This window comes from Pseudophryne corroboree, chromosome 2 (assembly GCF_028390025.1).
Source record: "Pseudophryne corroboree isolate aPseCor3 chromosome 2, aPseCor3.hap2, whole genome shotgun sequence".
Lineage (NCBI taxonomy): Eukaryota > Metazoa > Chordata > Amphibia > Anura > Myobatrachidae > Pseudophryne > Pseudophryne corroboree.
The window spans coordinates 1003284390-1003300734 of NC_086445.1; the positions used below are offsets into that span (position 1 = coordinate 1003284390).

The following is a 16345-nucleotide window of genomic DNA, read 5'->3' on the forward strand; positions in this document are numbered from 1 at the left end:
CAAGCCAGCGCTGCTTCCAGTGGCGTAACTACTGCCCCCGCAGTCCTCGCGGTGGCTTGGGGGCGCCACTGATTTACAGCAGACTGACATGCGGACGAGCGTCCGCATGTCAGTCTGCAGTCTCCTTCCCTCCGCCGCTTGTTGGAGGGACACGGAGGGCACAGCGCGCCTCCCTGTGTCCCTCCTGCTGCATCATCTCCGGCGGCCGCGGGTCTAATAGGGGGAAGTGCCGTCCGTGAGCTCTAATTGGCTCACGAACCGGCACTTCCCCCTATTAGACCCGCGGCCGCCGGAGATGATGCAGCAGGAGGGACACAGGAGAGACGAGCTGTGCCCTCCGTGTCCCTCCAAAAAGCGACTGCGGGGGTGGGGTGGTGGGGGGGTAAATATCTGGCACTGGGGGCATATATGGCACGGGGGGGGGGGGGGAGGGAGGAATATCTGGCATTGGGGCATTTCTGGCACTGGGGGCATATCTGGCACTGGGGGGGGGGGGATATCTGGCACTGGGGCATATATGGCACTGGGGGGGAACATCTGGCACTGGGGGCATATATGGCACTGGGGGGGGATATCTGGCACTGGGGGCATATATGGCACGGGGGGCATATATGGCACTGGGGGGAATATCTGGCACAGGGGGCATATATGGCACTGGGGGGGGGGATATCTGGCACTGGGGCATATATGGCACTGGGGGAATATCTGGCACTGGGGGCATATATGGCACTGGGGGGATATCTGGCACTGGGGGCATATATGGCACGGGGGGAATATCTGGCACTGGGGGGGAATATCTGGCACTGGGGGCATATATGGCACGGGGGGAATATCTGGCACTGGGGGGAATATCTGGCACTGGGGGCATATATGGCACTGGGGGCATATATGGCACTGGGGGCATATTTGGCACTGGGGGGGAATATATGGCACTGGGGGCATATCTGGCACTGGGGGCATATGTGGCACTGGGGGGGGGATATCTGGCACTGGGGGGGAATATCTGGCACTGGGGGCATATGTGGCACTGGGGGGGTATATGTGTACCTGGCACATGGGGGGGGGACTATATTTGGCACTGGGGCATGTAAGTACCTGGCACCGTGGGGGAATATCTGGCACTGGGGACATATGTGGCACTGGGAGCACAGCCCTAGCAACAAGGACTACCTCCTAGCAACGAGCATGACACCCAGTGCATGAAACACTTGGCAACGAGCATGACACCCAGTGCATGAAACACCTGGCAACGAGCATGACACCCAGTGCATGAAACCCCTGGCAACGAGCATGACACCCTGAGCATGAAAACCCCTGGCACCGTGCATGGAACCAAGAGCATGAAACCCCTGGCAACGAGCATGACACCCAGTGCATGAAACCCCTGACAGCGAGCAGGTAATTGAAAAGTAATTAGAAGCCTTACTGTAGGACTTAATGTGTAATGGGCATTACGGTGTGTGGCATAATGTATCACGGACATTGCGGTGTGTGTCATAATGTGTCACAGGCATAACGGTGTATGGTATACTATATCGCGGGCATTGTGATATGTGGTATTATGTCTCAGGGTCATTGCAGTGTGTGGCATAATGTATCACGGACATTGCGGTGTGTGTCATAATGTGTCAGGCATTACGGTGTGTGGTATACTATATCACGGGCATTGTGGTATGTGGTATAATGTCTCAGGGTCATTGCAGTGTGGCATAATACATAACGGGCATTGCGATGTGTGGCATAGGGTATAACGGGCAGGGCATTGCGGTATGTGTCACAGGCATTACGGTGTATGGTATACTATATCACGGGCATTGTGGTATAATGTCTCAAGGTCATTGCAGTGTGTGGCATAATGTGTCACAGGCATTGTATGTGCTATAATGTATCGGGCATTGCAGTGTGTGGCATAATGTATCACGGACATTGCGGTGTGTGTCATAATGTGTCACAGACATTGTATGTGCTATAATGTATCAGGGGCATTGCAGTGTGTAGCATAATGTATAACGGGCATTGCGATTCCTGTCATAATGTGTCACAGGCATTACGGTGTGTGGCATAATGTGTCACAGACATTACGGTGTATGGCATAATGTGTCGGGGGCATTACAGTGTGTGCATATTGTGTCGTGCATTATTGTGTGCGGCATAATGTCTAAGGGCCATTGCAGTATGTGGCATAATGTATACTGGGCATTACTATAAGGAGGAAAAATGACAAATAATGTAAGGGGCATGAATCAGGATTATTTTTCTTTCCTGTGGTGGCCAACGTATGGGCGTGCAGGTTGCAAAACTGGGGTATAAGGTAGTCTTTTCCTGCAATGCCACGCCCCTTTATGCGAAACCACGCCCACTCCAACAAAACCACACCCCTTTTTTTGGCGCGCGCATATTTATCCCTTTCTTGCTCCCAATTATGGAGCATGAAGGGGGGGGCGCCGAAGAATTTTTTGGCTTGGGGGAGAAAAAATAAGAATTTACTTACCGATAATTCTATTTCTCGGAGTCCGTAGTGGATGCTGGGGTTCCTGAAAGGACCATGGGGGATAGCGGCTCCGCAGGAGACAGGGCACAAAAAGTAAAGCTTTAGGATCAGGTGGTGTGCACTGGCTCCTCCCCCTATGACCCTCCTCCAAGCCTCAGTTAGGATACTGTGCCCGGACGAGCGTACACAATAAGGAAGGATTTTGAATCCCGGGTAAGACTCATACCAGCCACACTAATCACACTGTACAACCTGTGATCTGAACCCAGTTAACAGTATGATAACAGCGGAGCCTCTGAAAAGATGGCTCACAAAAATAATAACCCGATTTTTGTAACTATGTACAAGTAATGCAGATAATCCGCACTTGGGATGGGCGCCCAGCATCCACTACGGACTCCGAGAAATAGAATTATCGGTAAGTAAATTCTTATTTTCTCTATCGTCCTAGTGGATGCTGGGGTTCCTGAAAGGACCATGGGGATTATACCAAAGCTCCCAAACGGGCGGGAGAGTGCGGATGACTCTGCAGCACCGAATGAGAGAACTCCAGGTCCTCCTTAGCCAGGTTATCAAATTTGTAGGATTTTACAAACGTGTTTGCCCCTGACTAAATAGCCGCTCGGCAAAGTTGTAAAGCCGAGACCCCTCGGGCAACCGCCCAAGATGAGCCCACCTTCCTTGTGGAATGGGCATTTACATATTTTGGCTGTGGCAGGCCTGCCACAGAATGTGCAAGCTGAATTGTATTACACATCCAACTAGCAATAGTCTGCTTAGAAGCAAGAGCACCCAGTTTGTTGGGTGCATACAGGATAACAGCAAGTCAGTTTTCCTGACTCCAGCCGTCCTGGAACCTATACTTTCAGGGCCCTGACAACATCCAGCAACTTGGAGTCCTCCAAGTCCCTAGTAGGCGCAAGGCACCACAATAAGCTGGTTCAGGTGAAACACTGACACCACCTTAGGGAGAGAACTGGGGACGAGTCCGCAGCTCTGCCCTGTCAGAATGGACAAATAGATATGGGCTTTTTTGAGAAAAAACCCACCAATTTGACACTCGCCTGGCCCAGGCCAGAGCCAAGAGCATGGTCACTTTTCATGTGAGATGCTTCAAATCCACAGATTTGACTGGTTTTAAACCAATGTGATTTGAGGAATCCCAGAACTACGTTGAGATCCCACAGTGCCACTGGAGGCACAAAAGGGGGTTGTATATGCAATACTCCCTTGACAAACTTCTGGACTTCAGGAACTGAAGCCAATTCTTTCTGGAAGAAAATCGTCAGGGCCGAAATTTGAACCTTAATGGGCCCCAATTTGAGGCCCATAGACACTCCTGTTTGCAGGAAATGCAGGAATCGACCGAGTTGAAATTTCTTCGTGGGGCCTTCCTGGCCTCACACCACGCAACATATTTTCGCCACATGTGGTGATAATGTTGTGCGGTTACCTCCTTCCTGGCTTTGACCAGGGTAGGAATGACCTCTTCCGGAATGCCTTTTTCCCTTAGGATCCGGCGTTCCACCGCCATGCCGTCAAACGCAGCCGCGGTAAGTCTTGGAACAGACATGGTACTTGCTGAAGCAAGTCCCTTCTTAGCGGCAGAGGCCATAAGTCCTCTGTGAGCATCTCTTGAAGTTCCGGGTACCAAGTCCTTCTTGGCCAATCCGGAGCCATGAGTATAGTTCTTACTCCTCTACGTCTTATAATTCTCAGTACCTTAGGTATGAGAAGCAGAGGAGGGAACACATACACCGACTGGTACACCCACGGTGTTACCAGAACGTCCACAGCTATTGCCTGAGGGTCTCTTGACCTGGCGCAATACCTGTCCCGTTTTTTGTTCAGACGGGACGCCATCATGTCCACCTTTGGTATTTCCCAACGGTTCACAATCATGTGGAAAAACTTCCCGATGAAGTTTCCACTCTCCCGGGTGGAGGTCGTGCCTGCTGAGGAAGTCTGCTTCCCAGTTTCCACTCCCGGAATGAAACACTGCTGACAGTGCTATCACATGATTTTCCGCCCAGCGAAAAGTCCTTGCAGTTTTTGCCATTGCCCTCCTGCTTCTTGTGCCGCCCTGTCTGTTTACGTGGGCGACTGCCGTGATGTTTTTCCCACTGGATCAATACCGGCTGACCTTGAAGCAGAGGTCTTGCTAAGCTTAGAGCATTATAAATTTACCCTTAGCTCCAGTATATTTATGTGGAGAAAAGTCTCCAGACTTGATCACACTCCCTGGAAATTTTTTTCCTTGTGTGACTGCTCCCCAGCCTCTCGGGCTGGCCTCCGTGGTCACCAGCATCCAATCCTGAATGCCGAATCTGCGGCCCTCTAGAAGATGAGCACTCTGTAACCACCACAGGAGAGACACCCTTGTCCTTGGATATAGGGTTATCCGCTGATGCATCTGAAGATGCGATCCGGACCATTTGTCCAGCAGATCCCACTGAAAAGTTCTTGCGTGAAATCTGCCGAATGGAATTGCTTCGTAGGAAGACACCATTTTTACCAGGACCCTTGTGCAATGATGCACTGACACTTTTCCTGGTTTTAGGAGGTTCTTGACTAGCTCGGATAACTCCCTGGCTTTCTCTTCCGGGAGAAACACCTTTTTCTGGACTGTGTCCAGAATCATCCCTAGGCACAGCAGACGTGTCGTCAGGATCAGCTGCGATTTTGGAATATTTAGAATCCATCCGTGCTGTTGTAGCAGTATCCGAGATAGTGCTACTCCGACCTCCAACTGTTCCCTGGACTTTGCCCTTATCAGGAGATCGTCCAAGTAAGGGGTAATTAAGACGCCTTTTCTTCGAAGAAGAATCATCATTTCGGCCATTACCTTGGTAAAGACCCGGGGTGCCGTGGACAATCCAAACGGCAGCGTCTGAAACTGACAGTGACAGTTCTATACCACGAACCTGAGGTACCCTTAGTGAGAAGGGCAAATTTGGGACATGGAGGTAAGCATCCCTGATGTCCCGGGACACTATATAGTCCCCTTCTTCCTGGTTCGTTATCACTGCTCTGAGTGACTCCATCTTGATTTGAACCTTTGTAAGTGTTCAAATTTTTTTAGATTTAGAATAGGTCTCACCTAGCCTTCTGGCTTCAGTACCACAATATAGTGTGGAATAATACCCCTTTCCTTGTTGTAGGAGGGGTAATTTGATTATCACCTGCTGGGAATACAGCTTGTGAATTTTTTCCCATACTGCCTCCTTGTCGGAGGGATACCTTGGTAAAGCAGACTTCAGGAGCCTGCGAGGGGGAAACGTTTCGACATTCCAATCTGTACCCCTGGGATACTACTTGTAGGATCCAGGGGTCCTGTACGGTCCCAGCGTCATGCTGAGAGCTTGGCAGAAGCGGTGGAAGGCTTCTGTTCCTGGGAATGGGCTGCCTGCTGCAGTCTTCTTCCCTTTCCTCTATCCCTGGGCAAATATGACTTTTATAGGGACGAAAGGACTGAGGCTGAAAAGACGGTGTCTTTTTCTGCAGAGATGTGACTTAGTGTAAAAACGGTGGATTTTCCAGCAGTTGCCGTGGCCACCAGGTCCGATGGACCGACCCCAAATAACTCCTCTTCCTTTATACGGCAATTTTGTGCCGTTTGGAATCTGCATCACCTGACCACTGTCGTGTCCATAAACATCTTCTGGCAGATATGGACATCGCACTTACTCTTGATGCCAGAGTGCAAATATCCCTCTGTGCATCTCGCATATATAGAAATGCATCCTTTAAATGCTCTATAGTCAATAAAATACTGTCCCTGTCAAGGGTATCAATATTTTTAGTCAGGGAATCCGACCAAGCCACCCCAGCTCTGCACATCCAGGCTGAGGCGATCGCTGGTCGCAGTATAACACCAGTATGTGTGTATATACTTTTATATGATATTTTCCAGCCTCTTGTCAGCTGGCTCCTTGAGGACGGCCCTATCTATAGACGGTACCGCCACTTGTTTTGATAAGCGTGTGAGCGCCTTATCCACCCTAAGGGGTGTTTATCGGGGGGAACCACGCATTTAATTTATCTGATTCAGGAAAAACTACAGGTAGTTTTTTCACATCCCACATAATACCCTCTTTTGTGGTACTTGTAGTATCAGAAATATGTAACACCTCCTTCATTGCCCTTAACGTGTGGCCCTAATAAGGAATACGTTTGTTTATTCACCGTCGACACTGGATTCAGTGTCCGTGTCTGTGTCTGTGTCGACCGACTAAGGTAAACGGGCGTTTTAAAACCCCTGACGGTGTTTTTGAGACGTCTGGACCGGTACTAATTGTTTGTCGGCCGTCTCATGTCGTCAACCGACCTTGCAGCGTGTTGACATTATCACGTAATTCCCTAAATAAGCCATCCATTCCGGTGTCGACTCCCTAGAGAGTGACATCACCATTACAGGCAATTGCTCCGCCTCCTCACCAACATCGTCCTCATACATGTCGACACACACGTACCGACACACAGCACACACACAGGGAATGCTCTGATAGAGGACAGGACCCACTAGCCCTTTGGAGAGACAGAGGGAGAGTTTGCCAGCACACACCAAAAAACGCTATAATTATATAGGGACAACCTTATATAAGTGTTTTCCCTTATAGCATCTTTTTATATATTTCTAACGCCAAATTAGTGCCCCCCCTCTCTGTTTTAACCCTGTTTCTGTAGTGCAGTGCAGGGGAGAGCCTGGGAGCCTTCCCTCCAGCCTTTCTGTGAGGGAAAATGGCGCTGTGTGCTGAGGAGATAGGCCCCGCCCCTTTTTCGGCGGCCTCGTCTCCCGCTCTTCAACGGATTCTGGCAGGGGTTAAATATCTCCATATAGCCTCTGGGGGCTATATGTGAGGTATTTTTTGCCAAAAAATAGGTTTACATTGCCTCCCAGGGCGCCCCCCTCCCAGCGCCCTGCACCCTCAGTGACTGCCGTGTGAAGTGTGCTGAGAGCAATGGCGCACAGCTGCAGTGCTGTGCGCTACCTTAAGAAGACTGAGGAGTCTTCTGCTGCCGATTCTGGACCTTCTTCTCTTTTCAGCATCTGCAAGGGGGCCGGCGGCGAGGCTCCGGTGACCATCCAGGCTGTACCTGTGATCGTCCCTCTGGAGCTAATGTCCAGTAGCCAAGAAGCCAATCCATCCTGCACGCAGGTGAGTTCACTTCTTCTCCCCTAAGTCCCTCGTTGCAGTGATCCTGTTGCCAGCAGGACTCACTGTAAAATAAAAAACCTAAGCTAAACTTTTCTAAGCAGCTCTTTAGGAGAGCCACCTAGATTGCACCCTTCTCGGCCGGGCACAAAAATCTAACTGAGGCTTGGAGGAGGGTCATAGGGGGAGGAGCCAGTGCACACCACCTGATCCTAAAGCTTTACTTTTTGTGCCCTGTCTCCTGCGGAGCCGCTATCCCCCATGGTCCTTTCAGGAACCCCAGCATCCACTAGGACGATAGAGAAATTTCTAGTTACGCCACTGGCTGCTTCCCATTGGGCACTGGGTACCAACGCCATTTAAAGATGGCATATGTTCCCGCAGAAAGTTTTGGGAGTTTGCTGAATATTAAGTGGCCCCACTGGGCCCCTAATAATAAACGGGATCGTTACTAAGGGGGAGATGTACTAAACAGTGAAAAGAGTGGGGAAGGGAGTCAATGGCCAAGTTGCCCATGGTAACCAATCAGCACTGAAGTAACATTTATCATTTTCATGCTATAAAATTATACATAGCAGCTGATTGGTTGTAGAAAGTAAGCTCTCACGAGCAGGGCCCTCTTCCCTCCTGTGCTTTTACATCTCTTACTTAACCTATCTTCTTTTCAATACTCCCTTTGACGGCACCAAATCCCTCTTTTTTTTTGCCGCCCTGATATTTATTTCAGTGTTGTCTGACGCAGCTTTGTTTATGTCCCCTGTACGTGTCCTACATTGTCTTCAACTGTAAGTCACTGTTTTCGTGTTTTGCCTCTGTACCCTGTAATTGGGCGCTGCGGATCCCTTGTGGCGCCTTATAAATACAGGATAATAATAATGGGGGTAATTCTGAGTTGATCGCAGCAGGAACTTTGTTAGCAATTGGGCAAAACCATGTGCACTACAGGGAGGGGCAGATATAACATGTGCAGAGAGAGTTAGATTTGGGTGGGTCATTTTGTTTCTGTGCAGGGTAAATACTGGCTGCTTTATTTTTACACTGCAATTTAGATTGCAGATTGAACACACCCTACCCAAATCTACTCTCTCTGCACATGTTATATCTGCCTCCCCTGCAGTGCACTTGGGGGGTCATTCCGAGTTGTTCGCCCGTTATTTTTTCCCGCTACGGAGCGATTAGTCGCAAACTGCGCATGCGCAATGTACGCAGTGCGCCTGCGCCAAGTAAATTAGCATAAAAGTTTGGTATTTTACTCACGGCGTAACAAAGTTTTTTCCTCGTTCTGCTGATCGTAGTCTGATTGACAGGAAGTGGGTGTTTCTGGGCGGAAAGTGGACGTTTTATGGGAGTGTGCGGAAAAACGCAGGCGTGTCAAGGAAAAACGCGGGAGTGTCTGGAGAAACGGGGGAGTGGCTGGGCGAACGCTGGGCGTGTGTGTGACGTCAAACCAGGAACGAAACGGCCTGAACTGATCGCCATTTGTGAGTAGGTCTGGAGCTACTCAGAAACTGCTAAGAAATTTATTTTCGCTATTCTGCGAATCTTTCGTTCGCTATTCTGCTAACCTAAGATACACTCCCAGAGGGCGGCGGCTTAGCGTGTGCAATACTGCTAAAAGCAGCTAGCGAGCGAACAACTCGGAATCACCCCCTTGGTTTTGCCCAACTGCTAACAAAGTTCCTGCTGTGATCAACTCAGAATTACCCCCAATATGGGCAACTTCTCCACTGGTTCACTTCCCTACTCTTTTCACTGCTTAGTACATCTCCCCTTAATTTTTTTTTTTTTTAAATAAAAAAAAAGGATATATATTTTCGTTTAAATAGTTAAAAATAAAGCATGCATGTTCCACAGGATTCTAAAGGCCTTTTCATAACTATCACCCCTCTCTGTATATTGCAGCCTTTTATACCTCATCTGATTTGTCACCTGTGAGGAATTTACAGCCTTAAACACGCGCTCTGGTATAGTAATGTGTGGAGATGATGTACATGCCTTATCAATAGCAGTTGAACTCCATTCAACCTCTGTCATGTTCACCTGAAGGAATGCAATGTGTGAGAGAGCGAGGATGAAACACCACTGTCCCTTGCAGCTGCTGAAAGCAGGTCTGCAGGCAATGGGAAAATGGAGTGTTTGTTTCTGTTCCCTGAGTGGGACATCAGTAACTCACCACCTCCTGTAGTTTAGATAGGGCTGCTGTGACCTACACCTGAACTGGTCGGCCCCACTGGCCTAGATGTCATGTGCAAGCACCCCCAGGCCACATAGTTGTCCGTTAAGTGTAGATGGAGGGAGGACACTGCAGCATCACGAGCAAGCGCAGTTACACTCAGAAGTGCACCGTTACACGCGCAGCCGCAGTTTCATACGAAGACTCGTGAAAATATGCCAACAGCTCAAACGCCGTCTTGTGCATAGGCAGTAATTGCTGGCATCTCACATCTGCTGCTTAAGTGCATAATTGGGAACATCGGTCGCACATCCATATACAGTCTGCACATTTGTCCATTGAATTGCTGAAAGCTCAGGTTGATCCGGACGTGCTGTATGTAAATGCAGCAGCCGAATATTAATAAAAGAGCAGAAAAAATAATAATTATGCATTGAAATTCATCAGTGGTCAGTGATACCCCATTCAGACTGGCAGAGCCAGGTCGCACCCGGAAATCTGTACATGGGTGCGACATGGCTTGAGACTCCTATCAGACTTGAAGGTCCAACCCAGCATATTGCTGGGTTGGTGACGCCACCGCTGTAACTACGCAGGGAACGGGTTACCGTTCACGCTGCACACATCCTGGGTCGATTCCAGCTTCAACTCAGGTCACGACCTCGGATGAAATAACGGGACGCTCGACCTGGGATATTCATTCAGGACCATTTCAGACTGAGCGAAGTCCTGGGTTGATGCGCGTTCACGTGAAATAACACGTATGCTAGTCTGAAGGGGTGTAACTAGACAGCTTCCCTGACACCCTCACCACAGACACAGTGTCACTTCTAGTCGTGACGCCTGATTAAAGGGGAAAACGCATCATATCTTCTAAAGGGACAAGTTAGCAACCCATCACATTCTAGCTACCATTGTGTAGTAGGTACTAGATAAATGATACAATCTGGTTGGTTGCTATGGGAAACAGCTCAACCTGTACTTATTATGAAGCTTGAAAAATATTCCCCTAAAGCACACATGCTCTTCAACCCAGCCCTCCTCCCTCCCCCAAAAAAGAAAACCCCAAAACATTCTGCATTTTGCAAAATCCAAAAACACTGGTTGGTTAATTGGTTTATGGAGATAGTCGCCGCCCAAAGCATTTGTGCGATCGCATGTGTACGCTGAGCTGCTAAAAATCCCCCAGACAGCGGACAACTGTAATCCGTTCGCACCTCACTCACCAGTGGATGTTTTTTTTTACTGTGTTCAGTGTGTGCGCAGCCCAGGACTTACTCCTACAGTGTGAAGAGAACAGGCTGATCGGGACCGGAGCTGACGTCACACACCCTCCCTAAAAACACTTGGGAACGCCTGCGTTTTCCCTGACACTCCCACAAAACGGTCAGTTACCACCCACAAACGGCCTCCTCCTGTCAATCAGCCTGCCAATGGACGTGCAATTGCATTTTTGGCACCAGCCTGTCGCTGACCGGCGATGCCTGTTGTTGTTTGCCGACGTGCGTGTGCATTGCAGTGCATACGCATGCGCAGTCTATAGCTAATCGCCCATTGTGTGAAAACGCACAGCAGCGATCAGGTCTGAATCGGGCCCATAGATTGGCCAGCTACTGACTGGAATATAATGCGAGTGACTGGAATATGCTCTGTAAAGCAATACAGGATATGTGTGTGCGCTATATACAGTAAGTAATATAATAAATAACAAAATAGACTCAAGACTTTCCTGTTCACTCAAGCATTTCCATAATGTCCCTTTAGTATCTACATGCTTCTGTATTTTATGACAAGCCTTTCTGTGCCTCATTGTTTCTGTAGTATATTATGCTATGTATCTGTTAAGCGCATGGAGTCCTATTGGAGAAAGGGCGCTATATAAATAAAATTATTATTATTATAAAAAAAAGAGGTGAGGCGGCCATTTTGCTATGGTGACTTGCTGAAGCTCAGAGGGCCTTATTATCCCACAGAGGTCATATGTGTTTGAACTGGTGACCTCTTGTCAATGACAACACACTTGGAGACATATTTTCCCAAGCTCAGGGGTCAGTATAGTGTCCCAGAGCATGGCTGCAGGACAAAAGATGTGGATTCCCAATATTTCAGTGACACTAGCTGAGGAGAAGGGATCATTATCTCCTCCTCACCACTGCCTGACCCACTGACATCATTTATCTAGCTGCTGATAACATCACTCAGAGCCGGGGCCTCCTAATGGCCCTATATAAACGCCTCAACCTTCTCACTTTTACTTCAGATGAGGGTAGACAGGAGCACAATGCTAGAAAAGAAATTTGCAGAGATTGTGCCCCCGAAAGTGTACCTGGCACTTGCATACAGCTGTGTGCATGTTCCCTGGCCTGAGCACACACTCAGCAGATCATTGCTGGAGAGCTAGTGACACTTGATTCTGCGGCCCCACAGAATCTGGGGTGTGGTATTGAAGGTCGGCAGTAACTAGGTCGACAATGTCTAGGTCGACCACTATTGGTCGACAGTAACTAGGTCGACAGGGTGTCTAGGTCGACAGGGTCTTTAGGTCGGCATGAGTTTTTTATGTTTTTTTGGTGTCGTTTTCTTCGTAGAGTGACCGGGAACCCCAATTAGTGCACCGTGTCCCCTCGCATGGCTCGCATCGCTCGCCATGCTTCGGGCAAAGTGCCTCGCTTCGCTCGGCACAGATTACCGTTCCAATCGTAGTCCACGTGGATCATTAAGTATGAAAAGGTTCAAAAAAATAAAAAAATTGTGAAAAACTCATGTCGACCTTTTGACCTGTCGACCTAGACACCCTGTCGACCTAGTTACTGTCGACCAATGGTGGTCGACCTAGTTACTGTCGACTTAGAGACCGGATCCCAGAATCTGTAAATGCAGATAATTCTGTAAATAAACTACAATGGTGATGAGGAGGAGGATGATGATAATAATGATGAGGAGGAAGATGAAATCTATTGGGTATACGTGAATCTAGGCTAGGGTTGACCACCGACAGCTGATGGGTTTAGAAACTCGGAAGCCACCGCTGAGCCATCAGATTTAATTATGAATAACTACATGTGGAGTCCTGACTGGAGAAATTGCGGCTTATAGTTCACACCTCCAGGGTTGATGATAACTAAAAAAGGTCTGATTGACAGGCAGAAGCGGCCGGCCGGCGGCATTGGGCCGCTGTTTTGGGGGCACGGTCCGGGCAACGCAGGCGTGCCCGGACTGTGCGGGGGGCGGGCCGCGGAATCTGCGTGACGTCACACGCAGCAGCCGCTGCGACCCGGAGAGTGACGGGTAGCTCCTGCCAGCACGCAGGATCAGCGATGGTAGGGAGCTACTCTTCAGGTACAAAAGCATCGCCGCCATGCGATGCTTTTGTACCTGTGCGACGGGGGGAGTGCCAGACACGCGGGGCGGACTAGCCCCGTGCTGGGCGTCCCCCCGCATGTCAACATTGCTGATCGTAGCACACGGCTACGATCAGGTCTGAATTAGGCCCAATGTCACAGATGAAGCACAACTCAACTCGGCAAATGTGAAGAAAAGCCATGGCCACTCTTATCTGAGAGCCAGATACTGGGAGGGAATAAAGGAAGAAAGAACAAGTAACATGTGCTCTTGAACCATGTTGCACTGAGGGGAGCAAATAGATACATTTCTTTGCATACAGGGCAAATACTGGCGGCTTTTGCATGTAGCCCACAAATGCTGAAAACTTTATTTTTACACAGCAGTTTAGATTTCAGTTTTTCACATAGATGTACAAATGTCGCACACCCATTGATCAGTGTAAGCTAGCAATGCAGTTTTGTCACTTCCAATTGTAATAGGTGGGGGGTGTCGCGGGAGGTACCCAGCGGTTGCGGCGCATGCGGAGACAGAATCTCTGGGTATTTTTCACAAAAATAAACCCTTTGATTTGCTTTAAGTGGATTCACAGGGACAGAGCTTTTCACGAGCGATAATTGACATATCTTTGCGATGTATTCAACTATCACATCCCATCCGCATGTGGACTGCGATATATATGCCCCATGGTGAGGACTATATAATTATTGTGTCCAAATGTGTAAAAGTACATAGATTTAAAGGAGATTCTACAGATGTGTCTACTTACATCCAGCCTCCCTGCATGGTAAACAGCCCTTCTAGGTATGTCATGACTTGGTAGCGCCGAGCGCCTTTTTTTGCAACTTTTTCCATTAAAATGCATCTTATTCTTAAAACAATAATGTAATGTAGCACATACTTGCCTACTCTCCCCGAATGGCCGGGAGGCTCCCGAAAATCGAGTGACCCTCCCAGCCCCTCGGAAGAGCAGGCAAGTTTCCCGATTCTTGAGGTTGCGCCTGCCCGTCCGCCCACTTAGTGTGTAAAGTGGGCGGTCCGGGCAGTCGATGACGCGATTCTTGCTGAATCGCATCATCATAGCCACGCCCCCTGCAGTATAATTCCGGTGATCGCGGCTTTACAGAGCGGGGGCGTGGCTTAAAGGAGGTGCTGATGTAACCACGCCCCCATACTGCCTCCACCCACCCCCATCCCACCCCTGGTCCACCCCTTCCTCACGTCACAGCCCTCCCCTGCCCCCCCCTGCTAAGCCGACCTGGCTGCTCTCTCCCAGAGACAGCAGACAGAATGTCGGCATGTATGATGTAGCATTACGTATGCAGATACAGGCACGGTCGCACACAGGATATAAGTAAGACACATATTTAATCAGCAGAGTCTGCTTGTGTGTCTTATTCTCATAGTCATCGGGTTTGTGTACAAATCTGAATTATGCCCAATGTGACATTATATATTGTCTGTACTTATACCGCGCTACGGAACCCTTGTGGCACCTTATAAAAGATTATTTATTAAATATATGCACACACATACATGTACTCTGCAACCACAGTTTACATGCAGTACAGGCTTAGGACTAGTGTGTCCGTGTCTCTGGTAGTGGAGGTGCACACCTGACTTCCTACACTGGGACCCCCCTACCAAGCAGTGATAAGAGCAGAGAAGTGAGCCAGTGGAGAAGTTGCCCCATCATCCAATCAGCAGCTCTGTATAATTTCATAGTATGCAAATTATAGATGTTACTTCAGTGCTGATTGGTTGCCATGATCAACTTCTCCACTGGCTCACTTCTCCGCTCTTATCACTGCTTAGTAAATGTCCCCCTTAGTCACATAAACACCCTGCACTATTATTACAGAAAGGAACCTAGGGCTTGCCATTGTGGAGGCAGCAGAGCACCTCACCACCCAGATCTGAGCATCACACTGAGAAGAGGGTCCCTTTGGAAGGACAGGGGTGCAGGGATTTGTGGAACAGGTCCCAGGACCTGGCAGATAGTGACACTGACCCTGGTGGAGAGTCACGGAGAGCAAAGCCTGGTCACAGAGTGGTAACAATGTTACATATCCTGTATGGTAGCGTCTAGATTCTCTCAGGTCCTTTGCACGAAGGCAACATACACACAACCTATCCTGTATACTCACCAGCACCAGCCGCCATGCCTCTTCCTGTATGGGTGTAGTTCAGCCTCACCGCCACTGGGTGGCGCCCGCGTGGAACGCATTGCGTTCCAATAGCAGAATAGAGCTGGGACAGCGTTGCTGCGGCTGGAGGCATGTAGCCCGGCCCATTGCCCTGAGTGCGTCCCATTTTAGCGTCATCACATTGCGCTTGACGCGCACATTGCTTACCCGACCCGGGGGAGAGCTGGTTAACCCAGAGGAAGTGGGTCGGTCAGGGGAGAGGTTTGCGCCTTTTGCAGGTGAGTCTCGGGGTGGCTGGGCTGGATGTGTAAATAATTGCGGCAAGCAAAGGGTTACGCAGTGCTGGATAAATAATACGTAATTTGGGAGGGCCGGAAGAGCTGGCTCTGCATGCCATAGATACAGGATATGCCCGATGCATAGCTGTGTGTTAGTATTACAGTATATCACCTTTATATCACATAGGGATAGTTCTATGAGGTTTCTTTTTGTTCTTTGTATCTTAAGAAACTTTATAATGTGCTGATCACGCCAATAAGCTCCGCGTATGTATTATTACCGCTCGCAGGAGCAGCGATACTCTGTATCCTGTACAGTGATACATTGTTGCAGATGATCTCAGCCCCAACGTTCCATCCGGAGTTCAGCTACATCCACCTGGATATTCGTCAGGACTTTAGTTCTATTGTATGTAAAGAGTTCTGTGTATTGTGTATTGTATTAAGTTGTGTTCTTATCTGCAGGTGAGGTTGGGTTTGGCCTTCAGAAGCATAGGGTATGATACTGAGGAGCATATTTATTAAGCCTGGTGAAGTGATAAATTGCACGGTGATAAAGTACCAGCCAATCAGATCCTAACTGTCATGTCACAGGCTGTGTTTGAAAAATGACAGGAGCTGATTGGCTGGTGCTTTATCACCTTCCACTTTATCACTTCACCGAGCTTAATAAATCTGCTCGTAAATAAACTTTTACTTTTATCTATTACCAGTCATTTATATAGCACACCCATATTCCGCAGCGCTGTACAGATAAT

The 16345-nt window shown here is 48.9% G+C and overlaps 2 protein-coding genes across 8 annotated transcripts in view; one reads left to right on the forward strand and one right to left on the reverse strand.

Moving 5' to 3' along the window:
- The window catches only part of PIGP (phosphatidylinositol glycan anchor biosynthesis class P), a 62758-nt gene extending 47351 nt beyond the window's left edge, over nt 1-15407 (reverse strand). For 2 of the 4 annotated variants that reach the window (XM_063956561.1, XM_063956559.1), the window contains exon 1: nt 15310-15407. The gene's annotated coding sequence lies outside the window, so the exon portion shown is untranslated. The remainder of the gene's footprint in view (nt 1-15309) is intronic. The other 2 variants (XM_063956562.1, XM_063956560.1) reach the window with 1 other exon arrangement.
- The window catches only part of TTC3 (tetratricopeptide repeat domain 3), a 182770-nt gene continuing 181830 nt past the window's right edge, over nt 15406-16345 (forward strand). For all 4 annotated transcript variants that reach the window (XM_063956554.1, XM_063956557.1, XM_063956556.1 and 1 more), the window contains exon 1: nt 15406-15587. The gene's annotated coding sequence lies outside the window, so the exon portion shown is untranslated. The remainder of the gene's footprint in view (nt 15588-16345) is intronic.